This window comes from Perissodus microlepis, chromosome 23 (genome assembly GCF_051167445.1).
Source record: "Perissodus microlepis isolate ML-2025 ecotype Zambia chromosome 23, ASM5116744v1, whole genome shotgun sequence".
NCBI lineage: Eukaryota > Metazoa > Chordata > Actinopteri > Cichliformes > Cichlidae > Perissodus > Perissodus microlepis.
In genome coordinates, this window is record NC_140482.1 from 8,367,552 (window position 1) to 8,384,926 (window position 17,375).

Sequence of the window (17,375 nt, forward strand, 5' to 3'; positions counted from 1 at the left end):
CTGCCTGACACCCATATGTATGCATGTGTGTGAGTACACTTATGTGCACATGTCTATGTTTATCCCCGTTTGCCCGTGTGCAATACGGGTGCACATTCGTGTGCAGGCTTTTGGGGCATTTATGCTTGCACGCTTCTCTGTGCATAGGGGCATGTTTGCATTAGCCCAGATGATGTTGCAGTGGTGACAGAATGACCTTGAGCTCTAGCTGTTGGGTAATGTGCCAGATTTAGACAATGGATCTAGAAGAGAGGATGTTTAGTACCCCGCATGAATAATGTGGAAAAGAACTGCTCTGAGTCTAATTTAACTGTAACCCTGTTTTTAATCACATCCAATGACATGTCACGCTTGAAAGGAGATGTTCACAACTGCTCATGGTTCAGAGTTTATTACTCAGCCTGACCTCGGTTGTCTCATTCTTTTTTTATTCAGAACACACAAACAGCGGGGAATCAAAATATTGTTGTATGTCAGGCTTGAGTTCATCCAGTTCACGTACACAAATAGACGTGAGTGCAGACTCACCTCTGATTCTGTGCTATCTGCTGATTCACGTTGTAAATGTGCAACATTCAGTATTCTTCTTGTTTCTCAAATCGCATATGTTCATATGTACTCCTGCTATTTTGAGTGAATGGGTACATTCATGTACATGCAGTGACATATGGGTATGTAAGTATAGTATGTAGACTGAGCACACATTTTTAGGAAGACCTGTTCAACTGCTCGTCAGCACCAATGTTTAATCAGCAACTGTTTAAGTTCAAACTGACCATCAGAACGGGAAAGAAAAGCTGATTTAATTGACTTTGAAAGTGGAATGATTGTTGGGCCTAGTTGGGCTGGTCTGAGTACAGGGTGGGCCATTTATATGGATACACCGTAATAACATGGGAATGGTTGGTGATATTAAAGTCCTGTTTGTGGCACATTAGTATATGTGACGGGGCAAACTCCTCGAGATGGGTGGTGACCATGGTGGCCATTTAGAAGTCGGCCATCTTGGATACAACTTTTGTTTTTTCAATAGGAAGAGGGCCATGTGACACATCAGACTTATTGGTAATGTCACAAGAAAAACAATGGTGTGCTTGGTTTCAACGTAACTTTATTCTTTCATGAGTTATTTACAAGTTTCTCTTTGTTCACAGCCATTGACATGTCGAAGAGGTTAACACGTGAGGAGCGGATTGAAATTGTGTTGATATCTGGTGAACGCAGTAACCGGGTCATTGCAGCAGATTCCAATGCAAGACACCCTACGAGACCACCCATCTCCCATGGTACAGTTAGCAAACTGCTTGCTAAGTTTCGTGAAACTGGTTCAGTGTTGGATTTGCCAAAATGTGGACGCAAGAAAACTGTCACTAATGAAGAAACATCAGTGGCTGTCCTAGCTTCATTCAGCAAGAGCCCACAGTGTAGCACTCGCTGCATGTCACTGGAGAGTGGCATTAGTCGAACATCCCTTCGGCGGATATTAGCTACTCACAAATGGCACCCTTACAAACTCCATCTACTGCAGCATCTCAACGAGGATGACCCAGATCGGCACACAGAATTTGCAGAATGGGCAAAACAAAAATTAGAACAGGACCCTCAGTTCACGCAAGAAGATTTTGTTCAGTGATGAGGCAAACTTTTATGTGAATGGTGAAGTTAACAAACAAAACCACCGCTATTGGTCTGACACTAACCCACATTGGATGGATCCCTCCAAGACTATTTGGAACAACAAAAGTGATGGTTTGGTGTAGAGATGGACCGATCCGATATTACGTATCGGTATCGGTCCGATACTAACCTAAACTACTGGATATCGGAGAGAAATAAAAAATGTAATCCGATGCGTTAAATATCAAAAAAGCACCTTACAAAACTTGCGACACGCCGTAACTCGCCTCATAACCTTAGCACGTCGGAACAGTATGCGTCACGTGATAGAGCGTCTGTGGCGTGCGAGACCTGTTGGTGGTCTGGTTGAGCATTTGGAGCTTCGCTACCAACCCGGCATTTCATCTCCGACAAAGTTATCCCCAAGAGAAGTAAAGCAAGTGTGTAAGTCCATCTCTGAATGTTTTTAAAGCATTCCCGCGTTAAGCTTAACAACCGATATATGGAGCGACTGCCTCTTCTCTCTTCCTCCCTCTCCTTCTGCTACTTCAATCATGAAACTGATCAATGATCAGCTGATCGGCTTTTCTGTCGCGAGTCCGTCTCTCTTGTTTGTTCATCGCCCACTTTGCACCAGAAAGAGGAAACCAGCGGCTGAACAACAGCAGCACGTTTAAGCTTGATAAGCTGTTGTTAGAATTTATTTAATATTACTTTTTACACCAGGATCTTTTTCTACGTAGCTGACGGCTGGTAACTGTGCAGGGGCGGATCTAGCAAAATTTAGCCAGTGGGGCCAATAGGGCATTAACAGGGAAAAGGGGGCACAAAGACATACTTTTCTTTCTTATTATCATTTAAAATGTGTAGCTTTTAATAAATAATTATCCGAATCTTACACCCAAAGTTTTAATCTGATGAAAAATGTATAGAAGTCCATTACTGTATATAGTAACTATTAAGTCTAATATACCCTAGGTAAGCTATAGTACTTTTTCCATCTGTGCAGTCTGCAATTCTGTAGAAGAAAGATGTTGAATCTATTCAACTATTCTTGAAAAATAATTTATTTCTGTGCATTTTTTTCCCACACTGCATCAAATTAAAGTTGATTACGTCGATTAAGCATCATGAGGTGGAGGGTGGGTGGTTCCCTTTTTTTTTTTTTTGCTGGGAGTTTTAGTACACTATTAGTTAGGTTTCTTACTCGTTAAAATACCAGAACAGGGAGGATGGAGTAGGTTTAAGTTTATTAGATTGATCTGTATTGCTGAACTATGAAATATTTTGGGTGCAGTATATTTTTTGCATACAGGTATAACTAGGGATGGGTATTGATAAGATTTTCACGATTCCGATTCCATTTTCGATTCTGTTTAACGATTCGATTCTTTATCGATTCTCTTATCGATTCTTTTAAAAAAGGAGAACACTAAGGTCGATTAGCTTAGAACTTTGTTTTATATCTTCTCTTTGAACAAGATAGAAATTTAGGAGTAACGTGGCCTTACAAACCTTATGGCCTTATGGGGTGTCACAGGGTCCGCAGGAAAAAAAATTGTAAATGTAAAATAATAAAATAAATATTCTTCTGTAGCAATAACAAAGTATAACATAAATTATTCTGTAGCAATTACACGAGAATATCCAGTAATGTCCCTGCCTACAATTAAACACATTCACTTACCGAAAATCGGGGGCATCTGCTGTGGCAAATGGGTGCAAGCCTTTTACCACAAACTTAGGCTACGTTCACACTGCAGGCGAAAGCGCATCAAATCCGATTTTTTTTGACCCTATGCGACCCATATCCGATCATGGTATGACAGTGTGAACGGCACAAATCCAATATTTTCAAATCCGATCTGGGTCGCTTTCGTATGTGGTACTGAATCCGATACATATCCGATGTTTCAGAAAGCGACTGCTGTTTGAACGGTCAAGTCGCATTAAATCCGTCTTTTACGTCACTGACACAAGACAGACGCCAATTATCAGCACCGGAGAAGCGCCCGAGAAGACATCGCGAACGCTTCCTGGCCATCCGGTGAAACTGCTGGGAAGACAACGTTGGAGAAACGTGAACATTTTATTTGTACTACATAATCTGCAGATTCTGACAGAAATCTGCAACTATCCTTTGAAGCACTGCTCCTCTCTAAAACAGCAATAAGGATAATTATTAGGTTATCTACATTATTATGTAAATAACAAAATAACTTAAAGCAAAAATTGGGAAACGTGAAGTCCGAAGTCTTTATATTAAGGGCCATCAGTCAAACAATATTGTTTGCTCTGAGTCTAAACAGAGCGCGTTGTGTGTGACATCTTCTTTTGCGCATGCGGGCCGCTTTGAGCATTCACACTAGAGCGCGTTTGCTGTCGCATTTTATTTGTAGTGTGAACAAGCAGACAAAAAAATCGGATTTGATCAAAAAATCGGAATTAAGCATTAAGACCTGCAGTGTGAACGTAGCCTCAGTCACTGCTCGGTGACATTGGTCTATCCTGGCCTGAAAGGAGACGCTACCGGTAGACTGCAGCGAGAACTGCCAGCATCTGAGCCAGCCAGACTCTGTCTGTCTCTCTCATCATGGTCACCTAAATGCACAGTAATAGCAGGTTTTGTAATAAGGCAGATCGCGCTAACATAATATGCACTGTTAGTTGATTATTTACCTGCCGCATTAACGGGAGAGGACGTGCGAACGTTACCGCTACTGCTGGGTTGAGATTCACGAGTCCGGAGCGGAATTAAAAACATCCATCCATCCAGCTTCATCTGCTTTATCCGAGGCCGGGTCGCGGGGGCAGCAGCCTAAGCAAAGAGGCCCAGACCTCCCTCTCCCCAGCCACCTCCTCCAGCTTATCCGGGGGAACACCAAGGCGTTCCCAGGCCAGCCGAGAGATATAATCTCTCCAGCGTGTCCTGGGTCTGCCCCGGGGCCTCCTCCCGGTGGGACATGCCTGGAACACCTCACCCAGGAGGCGCCCAGGGGGCATCCTTGTCAGATGCCCGAACCACCTCAGCTGGCTCCTTTCGATGTGGAGCAGCAGCGGCTCTACTCTGAGCCCCTCCCGGATGGCCGAACCTCTCACCCTATCTCTAAGGGAGAGGCCAGCCACCCTTCGGAGGAAGCCCATTTCTGCCGCTTGTATCCACGATCTCGTTCTTTCGGTCACTACTCACAGCTCGTGGCCATAGGTGAGGGTAGGGACGTAGATCGACCGGTAAATTGAGAGCTTCGCTTTTATACTCAGCTCCCTCTTCGCTGCAGCTGCAGCGTCTGCATTACTGCAGCTGCAGCCCCAATCCGTCTGTCGATCTCCGGCTCCCTTCTCCCAATTAAAAACATGACATTCATTTAAGGTTATCGCGTGTTTTGTGAGCAAATGCTTTTGCACATTTGTAGTGTTTCCTCCCTTAAATGAAATATCTACTTTGCAAGTATTGCAAGTTGCCCTGTTGTCATCCGTTCTCGTAAAGTATAATCAAACTTTTGAGCGTTTGAGCCGCCATGTTTCCTGCCAGGTAAATGACGTTCCGCAACGTGGTGACGTCATTCGGGGCGACTGGAATCGATAAGGGAATCATTTGCAAAAATGGCAAACAATTCCAAGGAATTGAAACAGTGGGAACCGGTTCTCAACAAGAACTGGTTTTCGATACTCATCCCTAGGTATAACAGAATAGCTTTAGTGTTTGTTTTTTTGTAACTTGAGTATGAACTTATACAAAAAGCAGCAAGATATTAAAAAAACATTTTTATTGATTAAAAAACACTATATCGGATTCATATCGGTATCGGCAGATATCCAAATTTATGATATCAGTATCGGACATAAAAAAGTGGTATCGTGCCATCTCTAGTGGGTACGATAGTGGGTCCATTCTTCATCAATGGAAACCTCAAGGCCACTGGATATTTGAAATTGCTACATGATGATGTGTTTCCCTCTTTATGCACTGAATCTGGCACGTTCCCTGAGTTTTTCCAGCAAGATGGTGCACCACCACATTATGGTTGCCAGGTCCGAGCATTCCTAGATGAACAGTTTCCTGGAAAGTGGATTGGTCGTCGTGGGCCAGTTGAATGGCCCCCAAGGTCTCCCAATCTGACCCCCTTAGACTTTTATCTTTGGGGTCATCTGAAGGCAATTGTCTATGGTGTGAAGATACGAGATGTGCAGCACCTGGGTCGCCTGTGCTGGCATTTCTCCTGCGGTGTTGCTATCAGTATGTGAAGAGTGGGAGAAGAGGGTTGCATTGACAATCCAACACAATGGGCTGCACATTGAACACATTTTATAAGTGTATTTCAGAAAATGTTGATCTTCCGGACTTTTTCCACACAACCAAAATCTCTAGGGTTTACAGAGAATGGTCTGAAAAAGAGACAGTATCCAATGAGCAGCACTTCTCTGGGGAAAATGCCTTCTTGATGCCAAAGGTCAGGGGAGAATGGCCAGACTGCATTGAGGTGATAAGAAGGCAACAGTAACTTGTTACAACCCAGGTATGCAGAAGAGCATCTCTAAATGGTTCACAAGATATCAAACCTTTAAGCAGAAGAGCACACCAGGAGGCACATGTCAGTGAAGAACATAAAAAAAAGGCTACAAGTCACACTGTCTCACCAAAATTGGACTATAGATGGTTAGAACCCTGATCTGATGACTCTCAGATGGTATGGTCAGAGTCTGGCATGCATAACATGAAAGCGTGGAGCCACCTTATGTCAGTGGTTCAGGCTGGTGGTGGTGATGTCATGGCGTGGAGGATATTTTCTTGGAATAAAACCTTCACCATCTGAACATCCTCTAACAGGTTACCTGAATAACATTGCTGTTCCAGTAGAAGAGCATAGGATAACAGCAGTTTTAGCTAGCCATTGCATAGCAAGCTATCACTGAGTTTGGTCACTAGCTAGCAGCAGCGTTTCATTGAAATACCAGGTGTAGGGTCAAATTAGTTTTTTATTGTAACTATTCTTAGCTGCTAAAGAAAAGTTACTCTTGATCAACAGCCATTTACTTTTCTATTTTAATAAAAATGTGTCTACTTCTACGAAAACAGGGAGCTTGTATTCAACATTTATGATGACAGGAGTCATTGCTAGCCACTGCCTTATTTGCTGTTTCTTATTTCATCACTAGCTACTATAACAGCGACATTACACTGAAATACTAGGTGTCTCAAATTTATTTGTAAGTGTGTCCTTCAGTGTAAACTTGTATTATGTGTCATCAGATGATGCACAAGTTGAATTGCTTGTAAGTGAATGCTGGGTGATAGGTATGTTTCGCAAATGCTACTGCTGCCATGCCTAAAACTAAGACAACTCACTGTCTTCGATTAGAGACAAACTCACATAATATGCAATATAATTTATTTAAAAATAGTGTGCACTACATGGAGTGTACTAACAGAGCAAATTGAGGCCCCACATCTGATTTGTTTGTTATTGGAACTACTCTTTGCTGCCACAGAAAGGTTACTCTTGATCTATAGTCATTTTATTTTCAATTTCTCTTCTTCTTTTTCCCCCTTTAGTTTATTTCCTCGTCTGCATACAAATATAGCTACATCTGAGAAAAGAGAGACCTTGCACTTAGTTGATTTCTTTATCTCCTGCACTCCCCCCCCCTTTTTATCTCTTAATCTGTCTGTCTTGCCTCTTGTCCCTGGTTGCTCCCTTCCTAATGTCTGTTTTTCGAGGCTTTTCTGTGTATTAGTTTCTCACAGATTAGATCACTTTATTTACTGAGGTCACTTGACAGAGACAGATAGCTTCCAGGCTCCACAAGAGTATCTCCTTAACAAAACACATAAAGGAGCACAACCAAAATGCAACTTCATTCCTACTTTACACCCTCTTAAATCCCAAACTGCGCTTCAAAGCAGACAATGTCTCAGCTGGTACCAGCTGTATGTCTTCGACTTCCTGATTAAAACCAGTCCTCTGCTGACCGCATGTGAACTTGCTCTTAAAAAAAGGGCCAAAGGTCAGCTTGAGGGGAAATCTGTTTGGCATTTTCCAAAAGGGCTTTTACTGCAACTACAAAGATGGCCCTGTGTTTTCTTTTGGTCTTATACAAGAAGGTCTGCACTTAAGAGCAAACATAAGAAGGCCTATACAGAATATCTCCCAAGCTTCATATGAGTCATACAGTAAATACTGTTAAAGATAACAATCAGTGAAGAGGGGAGGTTTTAAGATGCTCTCCATCCAAGTCGTAAAGGTGCCTCTGGAAGATAATATGCAGATGGATCTGATGTTTTTTTAGTACGGATTGGTGGGTTTGAAAGGATTTGCATTGTTGGATACTCTACAGAATTTGTCTTTTTGCATATCGTTCACCCAGGATGTTGACCAGGGTCTATTTAAATACCTTGAAGTGCACACATGTGAGGTAAATCCTACAAATCCCAGGCTACCCATGGCGTTGCTGCCCTCTGCAAAGGTCTTGGTCATAACCCTGTCGTCTTTTATCCCTGTAATGGTCCGAGAGAGGAGACAGACCCCTCTGCATTCCGCTCATTCCTGGTAGTTGAAAGTAAAGCCTCTTTAAATTCTGAGCGGAGGCCAACCTTTCCCAAATTGAGAGTCGTCATGGGACACTTGAAAATGAAAAGGCAAGAGTACAGGCCCTATATTTTACCAAAAGATGGAGCAGCCTTCATAAAGCAGACGATAAAAATCAAGCTTGGAAATAGTGCTTTGGGTTTCCATAGAAAAGCTTTTACCGTCACTAACTTTATTATCTGTCTCATGTTTTCTTACAGCTGATGATAAAAAAAAGCTCTCTGGGTACAAACAAAACCGCAGCCTTGAATACAAACAGAGTCAAACTTTCTCGGTCTCTCCGGTTTGTGAATACATCTGTGTTTCTATGTGTGTGTCAAAACATCTTCACGGAAATGACATTTCTGAACAGAATGGAAGATTTTGTGTTTTTACTAAAAAAAAAAAGAAGAAAAAAATATTTTTCCTTTATTTCTTGCTTTAAAAGTTATCAAATGAAGCCATTATTATTCTAATACTCAGCACCCCTTTGTCTTTTTCCACAATGACATTTGAAGCACAATCACAATACCACCAGGGGCATCACAGGGATATATAGTTCAAAGTGAAAAACAGTCACGCTGCTTTACAGCAGACCATGCTTGACAAAGCTTTAGCTACTGTGTGTGCTGAGAGACTTGAATGAAGAGTCCTCGTGTTCATGTTTTAATTCCAAAGAGTGCTGTTGGATAACTTCCAAGGGGAAAAAAAAGTAACAGATGACCTGTCAATGCAACACAATACAGTATCCATGTCTACAGTGTTGCATCAGTGGAATAAAACATTTTGAGTCTGTGCAAGCTCAAAGACAAAACTTTGTTTCAAAGGAAAGCAAACTCTCACTTTAGTGGTACAGAAAACTGAATAAATGGTAAGTTCAAAAATAGGCAGCAATTTTTAAAGAAATAGGTAGAAGCTTTTCACGCAAAACAATAGAACAAAATATAGTCAGATGGCAAAATAGACTGGTGATTAACATCAGTCAAATGAATAATGGCAGTTTGAATAGTAGGGATGGTGTTACGGGCTCTGCTGAGACAGCGTCTGTGTGGGATATCCTGGATGGATGGAAGAGAAGTCCCACTGATCTTTTCAGCAATTCTCACCACTCTCTGTAACGACTTCTTCTCTGGGACCCTGGAGCTGCCAAACCAGATGGAGGTACAGCTGGTCAGCACGATCTCAACAGTGACACGGTAGAAAGTGGAGAGGATGGGAGGGCGAAGGTATGCTCTCCTCATCCAGGAGCAGGAAGTACAGACGCTGCTGAGTCCGTTTAACTACTGATCCTGTATAAAATGATCAGTCCAAGTTGTCAGTTATCTCTACCCCCAAAAGCTTGATGCTTTTGACTACCTCCACAGCACTGTTGTCAAGGACAAGTGTGGAATGACTGGGCTGTTTTTTCCTGAAGTCGATGATAATCTCCTTGGTCCTCTTAATGTTCAGCGTTCAGGAACAGACTATTAACACTGCACCAGTCCACCAATCGCTTCACCTCCTCTCTATAGGACAGGTCATTGCTGTTCCTAATGAGACCTACCACTGTTGTTTCATCTACATACTTGATGATGTGATTAGAAGCAGATGCAGCGCTGTAGTCATATGTCAGCAGCGTGAACAGCAGTGGGCTCAGAACAGAGCCCTGAGGCGAGCTAATGGAGAGGGAGATGGTGTTTCCCACTTTTACTGACTGAGGTCTGTTGGTGAGGAAGTCCAGCAGCCAGTTACACATGGGGGTGCAGATACCCTCGGGTGTTGGTTTGTTGACAATCTGCTGACCGTATTGAATGCTGAGCTGAAGTCAACAAGCAGCATTCATACATGACTTCTCCTCCACAAGTGCCAAGCTCCGGTGGAAAGCAGAGGAAATGGCATCCTCTGTAGACAGTTGAGCTTGGTTCATTCTGTACTTTTAGTTTTTCATGTACTTCCTGCATCATCCATGGTTTTTCATTGGCCTTAGTGGGGATGTTCTTTATGACACAGAGGTCCTCTGTGCATTTCTGGATGTAGGCAGATACAGATGTAGCATACTCCTGCACATTCGTGTGCTGATTATCAGTGGCAGCAGCTCAGAACATGTCTGTGTGGATTCAAAGCAGTTCTGTTAGACTTCTATTAATCCCTCAGACCAAACTCTTACCTTCCTCACAAAGAGTTTTTCTCTGATCAGTAGGGGCCTATATGCAAGTATTAGCATCACAAAGATATGGTCTGATGAATTTACTGCTTGAGAACTGGTCGATGTTCGTAATTCCAACAGGAACTGGCGATCGTACACAAGTTTACTGACGTTATGCTGATTGTGAAAAACTGCAGTTCCTGAAATGGCCACTTGAGTCTGACTCTGAAAATATGTCAATCCTCAAATGTTAAAAGGCCCAACTTTAGAGCAGAAACAGAGTTTTCTGTTATTTATGCTTCAGCAGGAAATCTACATTGCAACGTCCATCAGGAGCGGAAACTCCTTTTAACCCTACACCGTAACCTTATATGTAACCTGACGTGCACCTCCTGAGAAATGTAACTACACGCTGGGTTGATGCAGCCGGCAGTGACTTGAGTGGCGTGGAAGGTTATGGTGTAGGACTAAAAGGAGTTTCAGGTTACGACGTAAGTTAGGACCCAGATTTTCCATAGAAGTCCCAATCAAACTTAAACGTCTACTTAAGAATACAGCTTTGGTATGTGTATAGCTAGTTTCCTCAGTGGTACCAGCAGGATACTTTTGTAACTAGCTATCTTAAAATGTATAAGTTCTTATAGTTTTCATTATTAGGTGTGCTTTTTAAGAATTTTGCTACAATTACATCACACTGTAATTGTATCACACTCTATCACACTAACCAGCAGAAAGAAATTCGATTAATGTGTTTGTATGTTACTTAGCATAGCTGACTATGCTTGCCATCTCTGTGAAGCTAATATCTGAGACTTAAAAAAGGCACTCCTGAAAGTCCAACCTTTAGCGAGACATATTTTCCAATTTCACCAGTCAACTCATGTTTATTCTTAGTTCTTAGATCGTAGGGTCATATTTTTCCTTTGACATTTCTTTTTTTTTACTAACTGCATGTGCTTTTACTTTTCCTTCTTCACATAGCGAGGGAACACTTCACATCTTACCGGCCTGGTAAAGAGTGTTCAGAAAGTGAGTGGTCTTGCTCTCTTGCCGGCAACTGACCCGAGATGGAAACTCTTTCCTTGTCCTTTTCCAAAAGAGCATTCTTTAGCAGCAGCCTCACCTCGACTGATCCCACTCCAACCGCCAGAAATACACACCAGAATCCTGCAACCGCAGCACACACACACACACACACACACACACACACACACTGAGCATACACATACACTTTAGTGAACTTAGTCTAGGGTTTGGAATATGAAAATGTTCCCTGATGTTTAAAAAATTCACTAAGCATGCCATACTTTCCCACTTTAAGCGTATTTTACCACTTTGGTTCTAAATGACCTTATAGGAACTCCAAAAACACTTTATCTAATAGGAATCTGTTAAACGCGCCAGTGAAACGAAATGCCAAGCATTGACAGTTTTAGGCATGCTGTTTGGGACTTACCAGACCCAAACAAACAGGTTTATCTGGCATATTCAACATATTTTCACGCCAAAACATACAAGCATGTAAGATAGAGTTAAACCCACAATCCACTGCAAGAGCAGGAACCATGTTCTACACTCAAAAACTAGAGGAGTCACTTCTCTAGGGCAAAATGTTAGGGATTATTTCAGATAAGCTAGCAATGAGCTGCTTGCTATCAAGTTTTTTTTAAAACATAAACTGTAGACTTCTTAAAAATGGTTTTGATTCAGACTTTCTGCCATTTCTCACACATAATCGCTTTCTCAAAGTGAACTGTCCACTGCATTTCAGACAGGTAGACTTTCCAAGCAGCTGAAGATTCTGGATCAAAGATTGCAATAATGACAGGCCAGCGTGGGCTGTGTGTGCGACTGACTTGCATCTCGGAGATTAATTTAAGCTGCTTTCCTTGTGGGCTGTGTTAAAAAAAAAGGGAAAAAAAGGAGATTGTTTTTATGGGGAGCAGCCAAAACAGCTGAGGTTTCAAGGTGGAGGGAGAGAGGGAGCGACATCGGGACATCGGGGAGGCATTTAAATAAATTACAGAGGGTGAATTTGTGCTGAGGACGTGTCATGGGTGGACAGATGGAAGGTAATACACAGGTGTCTCATGTGTAGTGGATTTTACTCATCTCCAATACAAAGAGAACTTCATTTGACAAATATTTAACATATTTGTTGAAGTGTTCTTACTTTGAACTGCTGTTGATGTCATTCGCCTTTAGTACAGCTTCCACTATGCTTGTTGTTCTCCTAGTAAATAACAAATCACGGTCACAGCATTTATACTAATCTGTGGTTTTAAGCTCCCTAGCATAAACAATGTTCTTCCTCACTAACTGCTATTAACTGTAGCACAGCTGGTATAAATTAAAGTTAAATGTCAAATTCAACTGGTGTCTTTAGGGGTCATTGACCACAACGATGATAAACCTAGTGTCAGTATGTAATATGTAATAAGAGATTTCCTCATCTTCGTGCTGCACTTGTATTTCAAGCAATTCAGTTTTATGTAACTTTTATTCAACAAAAGTCAGACACACATATTATTATTTTGAAGTGAATAATGTAAAAGCTGTAGGCCTACACATCAACACAAATCCCTATCCTGATGAGGACACACATCAGGTCTTTCTTTCAGTACTGGCACCAGTGTAACCGATCAATACAGTGATTCGTCTTTAGAAACATGCGCAGTTAGAAAATGGAGCCTTAAATCCTGACAGCTCAACACGTGATTTGTGGACCAGTTTAAGTTCGGGCTCTGGATTCTTGGCTTCCTTCGTGTTAGCATGCTACCTGTGCAGATGCATTTGAAGAACTGACTTTGCATTGCAAATCTCCAAACAAATTAGCTATAATCAGAAATGTAATCTTAGCAATGTTTTTTACAACAGTTTTTATGTCCCCCATTATGCTTAACTACCAAACAATACCTGAAACTATGAAAGGGTTGTGATGCCTTTAAAGCAAAAGTTAATGCTGCAACTGTGAAAAATGCTATGCAAACTGAAAACTACTTTACTACCACTTTACTAGCAGTTGGCAAGTGTTTGCAGACAAGTAGGCATCTTCAGACAAACTATGGACAACTGTGGCAATCTGAAGTTTGGTTCACCAGGCACTGTAAACAAACAAGCTTGGCAAACAATTTCACCTACCAACCTCCAGCAACCATTTGCCAACTACTTGCGAAATATAGATTTTTTCCAGTGACAGGAGGCTATCGGGCAGTCACTGATGGACTCTAAACCTGGATGACTCAGACTTTAGTGATCGGCTTCAGGGTTCCAGCTGCCTACAGCAAACACTCAGGAAGTTTTTTTTTCTATACCAAATGGTGGTTGGCAGCCAGTTGCCAACTGGGGCAACAATCTTGGCCTGAGTGACTGGGGTGTAAATATAAGCTAGCTCAATTAACAAGCTGCATAATCTGTATGTGCTGGAAGCACTAACTGGTGCAAAGCTATGGGCTAATATGATGCTGCACTTTAATATACCAAGAATAGACCTGAAACTTCTTGGACAATCTGTGCCACATAAGCAAGCCATATCTCTCATGATTAAAAGTATTATAGTTATCATCTATGCCAATCAAAAAGCCCTACCTCTAGCTTTTAGCCTTAAAAATATCCAACAGGAGAAGTTATGAAAAAAATGTGTCTACTATAAGGCTGTTACGAAAGGGGAAAGTATCCATAAACACCCCAAATGCTTCGTGTATCTGTAAGCGTGTATTTTAATGCTATGAAGTTGGGCATTTTAACATGAGAGCCTGTGGGGACTTTCTCTTTTCTAGCGTTTCAGGCTCAAGTAACCACTCTTGGAGCTGCTGTTACTGGCTTCATTTTTCACTCCCGGAGGTTTGGCCATTTAGAGGGCACTTGAAGTGACTGAGAGATGCAGTAAATATTTGCAAGACGAAAACATAAACCCAGCAAAATAATCTGGAGTCTTTTTATTTGTTCGATTATTGCATCTGAGACTAAGCAATTATTTGAAAATCCACTCTTGAGAACTATGGGATGTTTTTTTTTTGTGCTCATCACACTTGGAATATGAATTTGCATGCAAAGCATATTGCAGCAAGGATAAGTAGACATGCACACCCAATGTCTGTTTGTATGACTGCAAGGACACTTGCACACAGAGCGGGCCCTGACTCCACCCCCGAGCAGTTCAGTGATTGGCCTACTTTGAGACAGAGCAGCTCGCTGGCAGATTTGAATACAGGGAAACAGAAAGGGAGGAATGGACAGAGGAGGAGGGGATAAAGAGAGGGGGGCGGTACACTACTTTGTCCCGTCTCTCTCTCTCTCTCTCTTTCTCTGTGCCGGGTCAGGATGGAAAGGCTTACACAGGCAGGGGAGGAAACATGTCATGAGAGGTGATGACACAGCCACGGAGACACATCCACATCCTCTCTGACTCCCAAGTTTGCTGCTCGCTGCTGCTTTTGCCACTGCCGCCGCTGCTGTTTCTGCATCCCACAGAGGAGAGAGAGAGCCAAAGATAGCTGACATCCCCCCCCCCCCCCCTCTCCTACTTCTCTCTCTCTTCCTCTCTTTTTCACTTTTGTTTGTGGATGATGGGATTTTAATCATGTGGAAGGTAAGGAACAGGAAGAAGAGAGGGGAGTTTGATTTGTATATTTTTTTTTTTTGTATGTTTGTGTGCTTACTGTATGGAGGTGTGGGAGGTGTGGGCTGTCTCAGAGGGAGTTCTTCTTAGAGTAGTTTACTTAAGTCTCCCAGTCCCTGGGGGATTCCCGCATACTTTCACCCTCCATCTCAGATCAGACTGTATTCTCAGTGGAAATAAGGAGTGGAAGCATTCAGTGCCAGCATTGCTGGAATGATAATGACAGAGCGGTGGCTTCAGGACTGAGCCAGCGAGTAGTGTGGAGCCAGTCTGTATGGTGGTTGAAAAGAAACTTGTGAAGAAACAGTTGCTGGACAGACATTTATAGCGAGGAGTTCTGAAGAACTTCAGCTTTTAATTTGGGCTCATGGTCCTCCCTGAAGTGTGGCAGCTTCCACAGACACGAGCAAATCAGCTGATCCCACTTTAAGAGGTCGACAGGTATTAGCTGTAAAACTTTGGCAGCTTACCAAAAAAGTCTGTGTGTGGGCATTGTTACGTAGCATGTGAGTCTGGCTTTTTGTGACCCAAATTCAAAGAGCCACTGGATATTTTGGTGGTTGCTTGAAGCACCGGCACACATAAAGGAGACAGGAGACAGTGCCTTGAAGGATGGTTAAAAGTGCGCTCGTACTTGAGTACTTGAGTGTGTAAGAGCAGCTTCAGAGGTCCCAAATGTTTTGTCTGCTTTCCACTAAAGTGTGCAGGGAGTTTGACAGCGTTAATTTGAAAGGGGAGATGTTTATCTGTACTGTCCTCCCCAATTCCTTCCTCCTCATTTGAAAGCCCTGTATGTGCAGATAGGATAAAACACCTTCGTATACAGGTTAGCTGCACTACATGCTCTACACGTTGTTCACATCCGCACAAGTCGCTCATTCTGTGTTTTTAAGCCTCCCAGAGGTCAAGTTATTGAATTTCTCTGTGCTGAGCCGTGTTAAGTACACATCAGTGCATGTGTGTGAGAGCGTGCATGCATCTTGTGCGTGCTGAATCATGTGGGTGACAGCTGGATAACACGGGCTCAGGGCTGCGAGTGCTTTTTCTCACCTGCGGTGGCTCAGCGAGATCAAGGAAATCCAGGTTTCTGTGTTTGATCTGCGAGACAGTGGAGAACTTGAGGAAGGGGAGGTCACTGTAGCCTAACTTGAGGCCTTAAGTAAGCAATCAAATGCATTAAATAGAAGTAGGTGCTGCTCACTTTTAGTGATAGTTTATGTTGAAGTTGGAAATGGCTTTAACTTCATGAGGTCTGATGTAAAGTAACCCTAACCCCTAACCATATAGTCTTCATAAAATAGAACTTTTTGGTGGGGAAAAAAGTAAATAGTTTATGATTGCTATGATTTATAAACCCACGTATTTTGATCCGTACAGGTCAAAGTTTGGTCACCAGCAGATTACCACAGTTGTCCATAGTTTGTTTGGAAGATGCCAACTTGTCTGAAAACACTTAGTTTTCGGCTTGTGTAGCACTTTTCACAGAGACTGTTCACCATTAATTTTAACTGTCTATAGAAGTCATATGGAAGTGAAATTATCCAATCCATCCAAATATAGCAGTACTAAATGTGCTCACCATAAGTTGCCATATTCAAAGTCTGCATTGACATGAATAGACTAGGAAAAACAAAAAGACCCTCTGTACTTGGTCCTTAGCTGTCACTTTGCCGACCAATATAGCAACAATAGCATTGTTATGGTTTCTTTTCCTGTTTCCCCCCGACATGTTTCATTGAGACATTGTCAGCCTGGGCAGGCTTGACTGAAGCATCTTAGGTTTCAAACCCCCCTTTCTCTCCCGTGAATGAAGACTGAGCGTGGGAACTATGTAGACAAATATAGCAAATGCAGATTTTTTTCCATTTGTTTTCCTTCTTGGAGCACATCTGTCAGTTTATGTAAACTTGACTCAGGGATAAGGTGCACTCTTAAACTTTGAGCGTTGCTGATGTAAAACGGATGGCTTGGTTTCTTTGAAGAAGAGCTGTGTGAGGTATTTATAGACAGTGTAGCCTCTAGTTTTGAGAAGCAGGAAGCATTAATGGACTGCAAGATAAGCAATGTGCTGCTATTGACAGAGTTGGAAGCCAAATATATTGTAATCCGAGACCCACAGATGAAGAAAATGTAGGGTAAGTTGTGTCACCGTTTTACCTCGCTGTACGGCAGTCCTTTCTGATGAGGTACTGAAGCCAACCTCTTCAGAAACGCCCTCGACAAAAAATAACTTATTTTTTCTTCCAGAACACTGGTTGCTGATCAACTACAGCTTTGACTTTAGTATTCTCATAACATGCTCTCACTTCCAGCTCAACAGTCATTTTTAATCACAAACCCCATCTCCTCTTAAAATTTTATGTTGTCTTCTCCTGAGGTAGCTGGGGCCTCAAGTTAGGAAACATGTTTGTTTTTTTTTAAAACTATTTTACTTTTGTTTTAGACT

The 17,375-nt window shown here is 42.2% G+C and overlaps 1 protein-coding gene across 2 annotated transcripts in view; it reads left to right on the forward strand.

Annotated features, from left to right (window-relative positions):
* LOC146360919 (E3 ubiquitin-protein ligase Midline-1-like) overlaps nucleotides 1-17,375 on the forward strand; it is an 87,228-nt gene that overhangs the window by 14,864 nt on the left and 54,989 nt on the right. The window contains exon 1 of one of the 2 annotated variants that reach the window (XM_084920523.1): nucleotides 14,591-14,899. The exons of the other annotated variant lie outside the window; for it this stretch is intronic. The gene's annotated coding sequence lies outside the window, so the exon portion shown is untranslated. Of the gene's footprint in view, nucleotides 1-14,590; nucleotides 14,900-17,375 lie in introns of those variants that run through there. 2 annotated transcript variants of the gene reach the window in all.